The following is an 8,586-nucleotide window of genomic DNA, read 5'->3' as shown; positions in this document are numbered from 1 at the left end:
GAGAGAGAGAGAGAGGGTGGGAGAGAGAGAGGGAGAGGATCAACAACTCGGCCTGTGTGTGTTAGAGAGAGTTAGAGAGAGAGAGAGAGGGTGGGAGAGAGAGAGAGAGAGAGGGTGGGAGAGAGAGAGAGAGAGAGGGTGGGAGAGAGGGAGAGAGAGGGTGGGAGAGAGAGTGAGAGGGTGGGAGAGAGAGAGAGAGGGTGGGAGAGAGGGAGAGGGTGGGAGAGAGAGAGAGAGGGTGGGAGAGAGAGAGAGAGAGGGTGGGAGAGAGAGAGAGAGGGTGGGAGAGAGAGAGAGAGGGTGGGAGAGAGGGAGAGGGTGGGAGAGAGAGAGAGAGAGAGAGGGTGAGAGAGAGGGAGAGGGTGGGAGAGAGAGAGAGGGTGGGAGAGAGAGAGAGAGGGTGGGAGAGAGAGAGGGAGGGGGTGGGAGAGAGAGAGGGAGAGGATCAACAACTCGGCCTGTGTGTGTTAGAGAGAGTTAGAGAGAGAGAGAGAGGGTGGGAGAGAGAGAGAGAGAGGGGGTGGGAGAGAGAGAGAGAGAGAGAGGGTGGGAGAGAGAGAGGGAGAGAGGGTGGGAGAGAGAGTGAGAGGGTGGGAGAGAGAGAGAGAGGGTGGGAGAGAGAGAGAGAGAGGGTGGGAGAGAGAGAGAGAGAGGGTGGGAGAGAGAGAGGAAGAGGGTGGGAGAGAGAGAGAGAGGGGTGGGAGAGAGAGAGAGAGAGGGTGAGAGAGAGGGAGAGGGTGGGAGAGAGAGAGGGAGAGGGTGGGAGAGAGAGAGAGGGTGGGAGAGAGAGAGAGAGAGGGTGGGAGAGAGAGAGGAAGAGGGTGGGAGAGAGAGAGAGAGGGTGGGAGAGAGAGAGAGAGAGGGTGAGAGAGAGGGAGAGGGTGGGAGAGAGAGAGGGAGAGGATCAACAACTCGGCCTGTGTGTGTTAGAGAGAGAGAGAGAGAGAGAGAGAGGGTGGGAGAGAGAGAGAGGTAAGGGGATAGAGGGGAAAGACTGAGGGGAGAGAGAGAGAGAGAAGGGGTAGAAGGAGAGGGGAGAGAGAGAGAGGGGGAGAGACTGAAGGAGAAAGACTGAGGGGAGAGAGAGAGAGAGGGAGAGAGAGACTGAGGGTGGGAGAGAGAGGGTGGGAGAGAGAGAGGGAGAGGGTGGGAGAGAGAGAGAGAGAGAGGGTGGGAGAGAGAGAGAGAGAGAGGGTGGGAGAGAGAGAGGTAAGGGGATAGAGGGGAGAGACTGAGGGGAGAGAGAGAGAGAAGGGGAGAGACTGAGGGGAGAGAGAGAGAAGGGGTAGAAGGAGAGGGGAGAGAGAGAGAGAGGGGGTGGGAGAGAGAGAGAGGTAAGGGGATAGAGGGGAGAGACTGAGGGGAGAGAGAGAGAGAAGGGGAGAGACTGAGGGGAGAGAGAGAGAAGGGGTAGAAGGAGAGGGGAGAGAGAGAGAGAGGGGGTGGGAGAGAGAGAGAGGTAAGGGGATAGAGGGGAGAGACTGAGGGGAGAGAGAGAGAGAAGGGGAGAGACTGAGGGGAGAGAGAGAGAAGGGGTAGAAGGAGAGGGGAGAGAGAGAGAGAGAGGGTGGGAGAGAGAGAGGTAAGGGGATAGAGGGGAGAGACTGAGGGGAGAGAGAGAGAAGGGGAGAGACTGAGGGGAGAGAGAGAGAAGGGGTAGAAGGAGAGGGGAGAGAGAGAGGGGGAAGGAGAGAGAATGAGATTAGAGGGGGAAAGACTGAAGAGGAGAAGGAGAGATTAGAGGGGGAAGGAGAGAGGGAGAGAGGGAAGGAGAAAGACTGAGGGGAGAGAGAGAGAAGGGGAGAGACTGAGGGGAGAGAGGGAAGGAGAAAGACTGAGGGGAGAGAGAGAGAAGGGGAGAGACTGAGGGGAGAGAGAGAGAGAAGGGGAGAGACTGAGGGGAGTGAGGGAAGGAGAAAGACAGGGGAGAGAGGGAAGGAGAAAGACTGAGGGGAGAGAGAGAGAAGGGGAGAGACTGAGGGGAGAGAGAGAGAAGGGGAGAGACTGAGGGGAGAGAGAGAGAAGGGGTAGAAGGAGAGGGGAGAGAGAGTGAGATTAGAGGGGGAAAGACTGAAGAGGAGAAGGAGAGATTAGAGGGGGAAGGAGAGAGGGAGAGAGGGACTAGAGGGGAGAGAGGGAAGGAGATATAGGGGGAGAGAGGAAAGGGGTAGAAGGAGGGACTAGAGGGGAGAGACTAGAGTTAGGGAGAGGGGAGAGATTAGAGGAGAAAGACTGAGGGGAGAGAGGAAGGGGAGAAAGACAGGAGAGGGAGTAAGAGAGACGAGAGGGGAGAGGAGGGAGAGACTGATGAGAGAGAGAGAGGGAAGGGTAGAAGGAGAGAAGGAGAGGGAAGGGGAGAGAGGGAAAGGGGAGAGAGGGAAGGGGAGAGAAGGGGAAAGACTGAAGAGGAGAAGGAGAGATTAGAGGGGAGAGGGGGAGAGAGGGAAGGAGAGGGGAGAGAAGGAGGGAGAGACTAGAGTTAGGGAGAGGGGGAGAAGGAGAGGGGGAAGGAGTGAGGGAAGGAGAGGGAGAGATTAGAGGGGAGAGACTAGAGTTAGGGAGAGGGGAGAGGGAAAGGGAGAAGGAGATTAGAGGGGAGAGGGAGGGGAGAGAGTTAGGGAGAGAGGGAGAGAGGAAAGGGTAGAAGGAGTAAGAGACTAGAGGTGAGGGAGAAGGGGGAAGACTGGGGAGAGAGGGAAGGGGAAAGACTGGGGAGAGAGAGGTAAGGGGAGAAAGACAGGAGAGAGGGAGAGAGAGGTAAGGGGAGAGAGGGAAGGGGAGAGAATGAAGGGGAAAGACTGAGGGGAGAGAAGGGGAGAAGGAGAGGGGGAGAGAGGGAAGGGGGGAGAGGTAAGGGGGAGAGAGGGAAGGGGAGAGAGGGAAGGGGAGAGAGGGAAGGGGAGAGAGGGAAGGGGAGAGAGGGGAAAGAGTGAGAGGAGAGGGGGGAGAGACGGGAAGGGAGGGAGAGGTAAGGAGAGACTGATAAGAGAGAGAGGGGAGAGATTAGAGGGGAGTGAGAGGTAAGGGGAGAGAGGAGTGAGAGGGAAGGGGAGAGAGGGAACGGGAGAGAAGGAGAGGGGGAGGAGAGGAGGGGGGGGGGAGGAGAGGAGGAGAGGCCCAGGCCTCGGGCCTGTCGTGAGACACAGGGCCCCGGGGAGAGGATCAACAACTCGGCCTGTGTGTGTGTGTGTTAGAGAGAGAGAGGGAAGGGGAGAGAGGGAAGGGGAGAGAGGGAGAGACTGAGGGGAGAGAGAGGGACTAGAGGGGAGAGACTAGAGTTAGGGAGAGGGGAGATTAGAGGGGAGAGGGGGAGAGAGGGAAGGAGAGGGGAGAGAAGGAGGGAGGCTAGAGTTAGGGAGAGGGGAGAGAGAGGGAGATAGAGGGGAGGGGTAGAAGGAGAGGGGGAGAGAGAGGTAAGGGGAGAAAGACAGGAGAGAGGGAGGGAGAGAGAGGTAAGGGGAGAGAGGGGAGAGAAGGATCAGGGAGACTCTAGAGGGGGCAGAGGGAAGGAGAGAGAAAGACTGAGGGGAGAGAGAGAGAGGGTGAAGGGGAGAGAGGGAGAGATTAGAGGGGGAAGGAGTGAGGGGAGAGGGAAGGGTAGAAGGAGAGAGGGGGAGAGGGAAGGGTAGAGAGTGAAGGGGAGAGAGACAGGAGAGAGGGAGGGAGAGAGGTAAGGGGAGAGAGGGAAGACTGAGGGGAGAGAGAAGGAGAGAGAGACTAGAGTTAAGGAGAGACTGATAAGAGAGAGAGGGGGAGAGATTAGAGGGGAGAGAGAGGTAAGGGGAGAAAGACAGGAGAGAGAGAAGGAGAGACTAGAGGGGGAGAAGGAGAGGGAAGGGGAGAGAGGGAGGGAAGGGGAGAGGAGGGAGAGAGAGGGGAGAGAGAGGGGGAGAGAGGGAAGGAGAGAGGGGTAAGGGGAGCGAGAGGGAGATAGGGGGAGAGAGGGGGAAGGGGAGAGAGGGAAGGGGAAAGACTAAAGGGGAAAGACTGAAGAGGAGAAGGAGAGACTAGAGGGGAGAGGGGGAGAGAGGGAAGGGGAAAGACTGGGGAGAGAGGGAAGGGGAGAGAGGGAGGGTGAGAGGGAAGGGTAGAAGGAGAGAAGGTGAAGGGGAGAAGGAGGGGGGAAAGACTGAGGGGAGAGAGAGGGAAGGGGAGAAGACTGAGGGAGAGAGGGAAGGGGAGAGGGGGAAGGAGAGAGGGAGAGACTGATAAGAGAGGGAGAGAAAGGCCGAGGGGAGAGAAGGAGGGAGAGTCTAGAGTTAGGGAGATATAGGGAGAGGGGGAGAAGGGGAGAGAGGGAAGGAGAGAGAGGGAAGGGGAGAAGACTGAGGGAGAGGGAAGGAGAGAGGGGAGAGTGAGGGGAGAAGGGGAAGAGAGAGGGAAGGGGAAAGACTGAGGGAAGGGGAGAGACTGAAGGGGAAGGAGGGAGTGAGGGAAGGAGAGACTAGAGGGGAGAGACTGAAGGGGAAGGAGGGAGAGAGGGAAGGGGAGAGGGGAGGGGAAAGACTGAGGGGGGAGAGAGAGGGAAGGGGAGAAGGAGAGAGAGGGAATGGGAGAGAGGGAAGGGGAAAGACTGAGGGGAGAGAGAGGGGCTAGAGGGGAGAAAAAGACAGGGGAGAGACTGAGGGGAAAGGCTGAGGGGTCAAAGTGAGAGACTAGAGGGGAGAGAGGGAGAGACGAGAAGGGAGAGACTAGAGGGGAGAGAGGGAGAGACGAGAGGGGAAAGAGAGAGACTGAAAGAAAGACTGAGGGGAGAGAGGGAGGGACTGAAGGGGAGAGATGGAGAGAAAGACTAAGGGGAGAAAGGGAGGGGGAGATGAGAGGGGGAGACGCGTGGGTTTTCTCCGGGTGCTCCGGTTTCCTCCCACACTCCAAAGACGAGCAGGAATGTCGGTGAATCGGTCTGATATGAATCGTAAATTATCCTTGGTGTGTCGGGTAGTGTTAGTGTGCGGGGATCGCTGAAGGGCACGGACTCGGTGGGCCGAAGGGCCTGTTTCTGCGCTGTATGTCTAAACTAAACTAAAGCACCCTAGATACTCACAAAAAGCTGGAGTAACTCAGCAGGGCAGGCAGCATCTCTGGAGAGAAGGAATGGGTGACGTTTCAATAGACAACAGGTGCAGGAGGAGGCCATTCGGTCCTTCGAGCCTGTACGCACCGCCATTCATCGTGATCGCGGCTGATCATCCACAATCAGTACCCCCCCGTTCCTGCCTTCTCCCCATACCCCCTGACTCCGCTATCTTTAAGAGCTCTATCTAACTCTCTCTTGAAAGCATCCAGAGAATCGGCCTCCACTGCCTTCTGAGGCAGCGAATTCCACAGATTCACAACTCTCTGACTGAAAAAGTTTTTCCTCATCTCCGTTCTAAATGGCCGACCCCTTATTCTTAAACTGTGTGTGGCCCCTGGTTCTGGACTCACCCCAACATCGGGAACATGTTTCCTGCCTCCAGCGTGTCCAATCCCTTAATAATCTTATTTATTCACAAAATGCTGGATAACTCAGCAGGTCAGGCAGCATCTCGGGAGAGAAGGAATGGGTGACGTTTCGGGTCGAGACCCTTCTTCGGTCTCGACCCGAAACGTCACCCATTCCTTCTCTCCCGAGATGCTGCCTGACCTGCTGAGTTACTCCAGCATTTTGTGAATAAATCGATTTGTACCAGCATCTGCAGTTGTTTTCTTATACCCCTTAATAATCTTATATGTTTCAATAAGATACCCTCTCGTCCGTCTAAATTCCAGCGTATACAAGCCTAGCCGCTCCGGTCGAGACCCTTCTTCAGACTAAACACCAGTTCACACACGGGTTTAGTTTAGAGAGACAATAGACAATAGGTGTAGGAGTAGGCCATTCAGCCCTTCGAGCCAGCACCGCCATTCAATGCGATCATGGCTGATCACTCTCAATCAGTACCCCGTTCCTGCCTTCTCCCCATACCCCCTCACTCCGCTATCTTTAAGAGCTCTATCCAGCTCTCTCTTGAAAGCATCCAACGAACTGGCCTCCACTGCCTTCTGAGGCAGAGAATTCCACACCTTCACCACTCTCTGACTGAAAAAGTTCTTCCTCATCTCCGTTCTAAATGGCCTACCCCTTATTCTTAAACTGTGGCCCCTTGTTCTGGACTCCCCCAACATTGGGAACATGTTTCCTGCCTCTAATGTGTCCAATCCCCTAATTATCTTATATGTTTCAATAAGATCCCCCCTCATCCTTCTAAATTCCAGTGTATACAAGCCCAATCGCTCCAGCCTTTCAACATACGACAGTCCCGGAAACAGGCCCTTCGGCCCACCGAGTCCGTGCCGACCAGCGATCATCCCTTGCACTTACACTATTCGACACACTCAAGGGACAATTTACCGAAGCCAATTAACCAGCCACCCACAATTAACCTCCCCTCTGTCCACCTTCTTGGGGGCCTGTCCCAGTTAGGCAGGTCGCCGAAAAACCGGCGACTGGACCCCCACCCTACGACAATGTCTACGACAACCTACCTCCGAGTCGACGTCAAGCTACCGACAACCGATGACCCAATCGTCGCGACTTAGGACGTCCACCTACGACAACCTACGACCACACAGGCGACAACCTACAGTTTTGGTCTCCTAATCTGAGGAAAGACATTCTTGCCATAGAGGGAGTACAGAGAAGGTTCACCAGATTGATCCCTGGGATGGCAGGACTTTCATATGAAGAAAGACTGGATAGACTCGGCTTGTACTCGCTGGAATTTAGAAGACTGAGGGGGGATCTTATAGAAACATATAAAATTCTTAAGGGGTTGGAGAGGCTAGATGTGGGAAGATTGTTCCCGATGTTGGGAGAGTCCAGAACAAGGGGTCACAGTTTAAGGATAAGGGGGAAGTCTTTTAGGACCGAGATGAGAACTTTTTTTTTCACACAGAGAGTGGTGAATCTGTGGAATTCTCTGCCACAGAGGGTAGTCGAGGCCAGTTCATTGGCTATATTTAAGAGGGAGTTAGATGTGGCCCTTGTGGCTAAAGGGATCAGGGCGTATGGAGAGAAGGCAGGTACGGGATACTGAGTTGGATGATCAGCCATGATCGTATTGAATGGTGGTGCGTACAGGCTCGAAGGGCCGAATGGCCTACTCCTGCACCTATTTTCTATGTTTCTTACTAAAGTCAACAAGCTACGACCCTGTCGGCAACAACCGGAGACAATTCACGTCATTTTGGCCTCCGGTTTTGACGCCGGTACCTGTTGCCGGTTGACCTAGGCCGTCGCCAGTGGAATTCACCGTAGCCAGCACCGGCGACAATCCACGTCACCTGGCGACCACCTACGTCAGGAGACGTCAAGCTACGATCATTGGCGTCAAACCAACACCCCGCCGAAGCCTTTGAACTATCTTTAAGTGGACTTTATCAATGTTTAGTTTAGTTTGGAGGTACAGCGCGGAAACAGGCCCTTTCGGCCCACCGGGTCCGCGCCGACCAGCGATCCCCGCACGCTAACACCATCCTGCACCCACCAGGGGCAATTTTTACATTTACCAAGCCAGTTAACCTACATGCCTGCACGTCTTTGGAGTGTGGGAGGAAACCGAAGATCTGGGAGAAAACTCGCGGGGAGAACGTACAAACTCCGTACAGACGGCGCCCGTAGTCGGGAACGAACCTGGGTCTCCGGCGCTGTGAGGCAGCAACTTTACCGCTGTGCCACCGTGCCACCCTGAATGTAAAATCTTTGCACTAAATATCGTACCTGTTATCCTTTATCAGTGCACTGTGGACGGATTGCTTGTAATGTCTAGTCTTTTATTTGATGGGATAGCATGGAAACAAAAGATTTTCACTGTACCATGGTAATGGAGACAACGATAAACTAAACGCTGCAATCAGTTTGAAGAAAGGTCCCGACCCATAACTGATCCAGAGATGCTGCCTGACCCGCTGAGTTACTCCAGCACTTTGTACCTGTCCACGTTCTCCACAGAGATGCTGCCCGACCCGCTGAGTTACTCCAGCACTTTGTACCTGTCTACGTTCTCCAGAGATGCTGCCTGACCCGCTGAGTTACTCCAGCACTTTGTGTCCATCCATGTTCTCCAGAGATGCTGCCCGACCCGCTGAGTTACTCCAGCACTTTGTACCTGTCCACATTCTCCACAGAGATGCTGCCCGACCCGCTGAGTTACTCCAGCACTTTGTACCCATCCATGTTCTGCAGAGATGCTGCCTGACTCCAGCACTTTGTACCAGTCCACGTTCTCCAGAGATGCTGCCCGACCCGCTGAGTTACTCCAGCACTTTGTACCTGTCCACGTTCTCCACAGAGATGCTGCCCGACCCGCTGAGTTACTCCAGCACTTTGTACCTGTCCACGTTCTCCACAGAGATGCTGCCCGACCCGCTGAGTTACTCCAGCACTTTGTACCTGTCCACGTTCTCCACAGAGATGCTGCCCGACCCGCTGATTTACTCCAGCACTTTGTGTACCTGTCCATGTTCTCCACAGAGATGCTGCCCGACCCGCTGAGTTACTCCAGCACTTTGTACCTGTCCACGTTCTCCACAGAGATGCTGCCCTACCCGCTGAGTTACTCCAGC

The sequence above is a fragment of the Rhinoraja longicauda genome, chromosome 39, assembly GCF_053455715.1.
Source record: "Rhinoraja longicauda isolate Sanriku21f chromosome 39, sRhiLon1.1, whole genome shotgun sequence".
NCBI lineage: Eukaryota > Metazoa > Chordata > Chondrichthyes > Rajiformes > Arhynchobatidae > Rhinoraja > Rhinoraja longicauda.
This window is presented reverse-complemented; position numbering follows the sequence as displayed.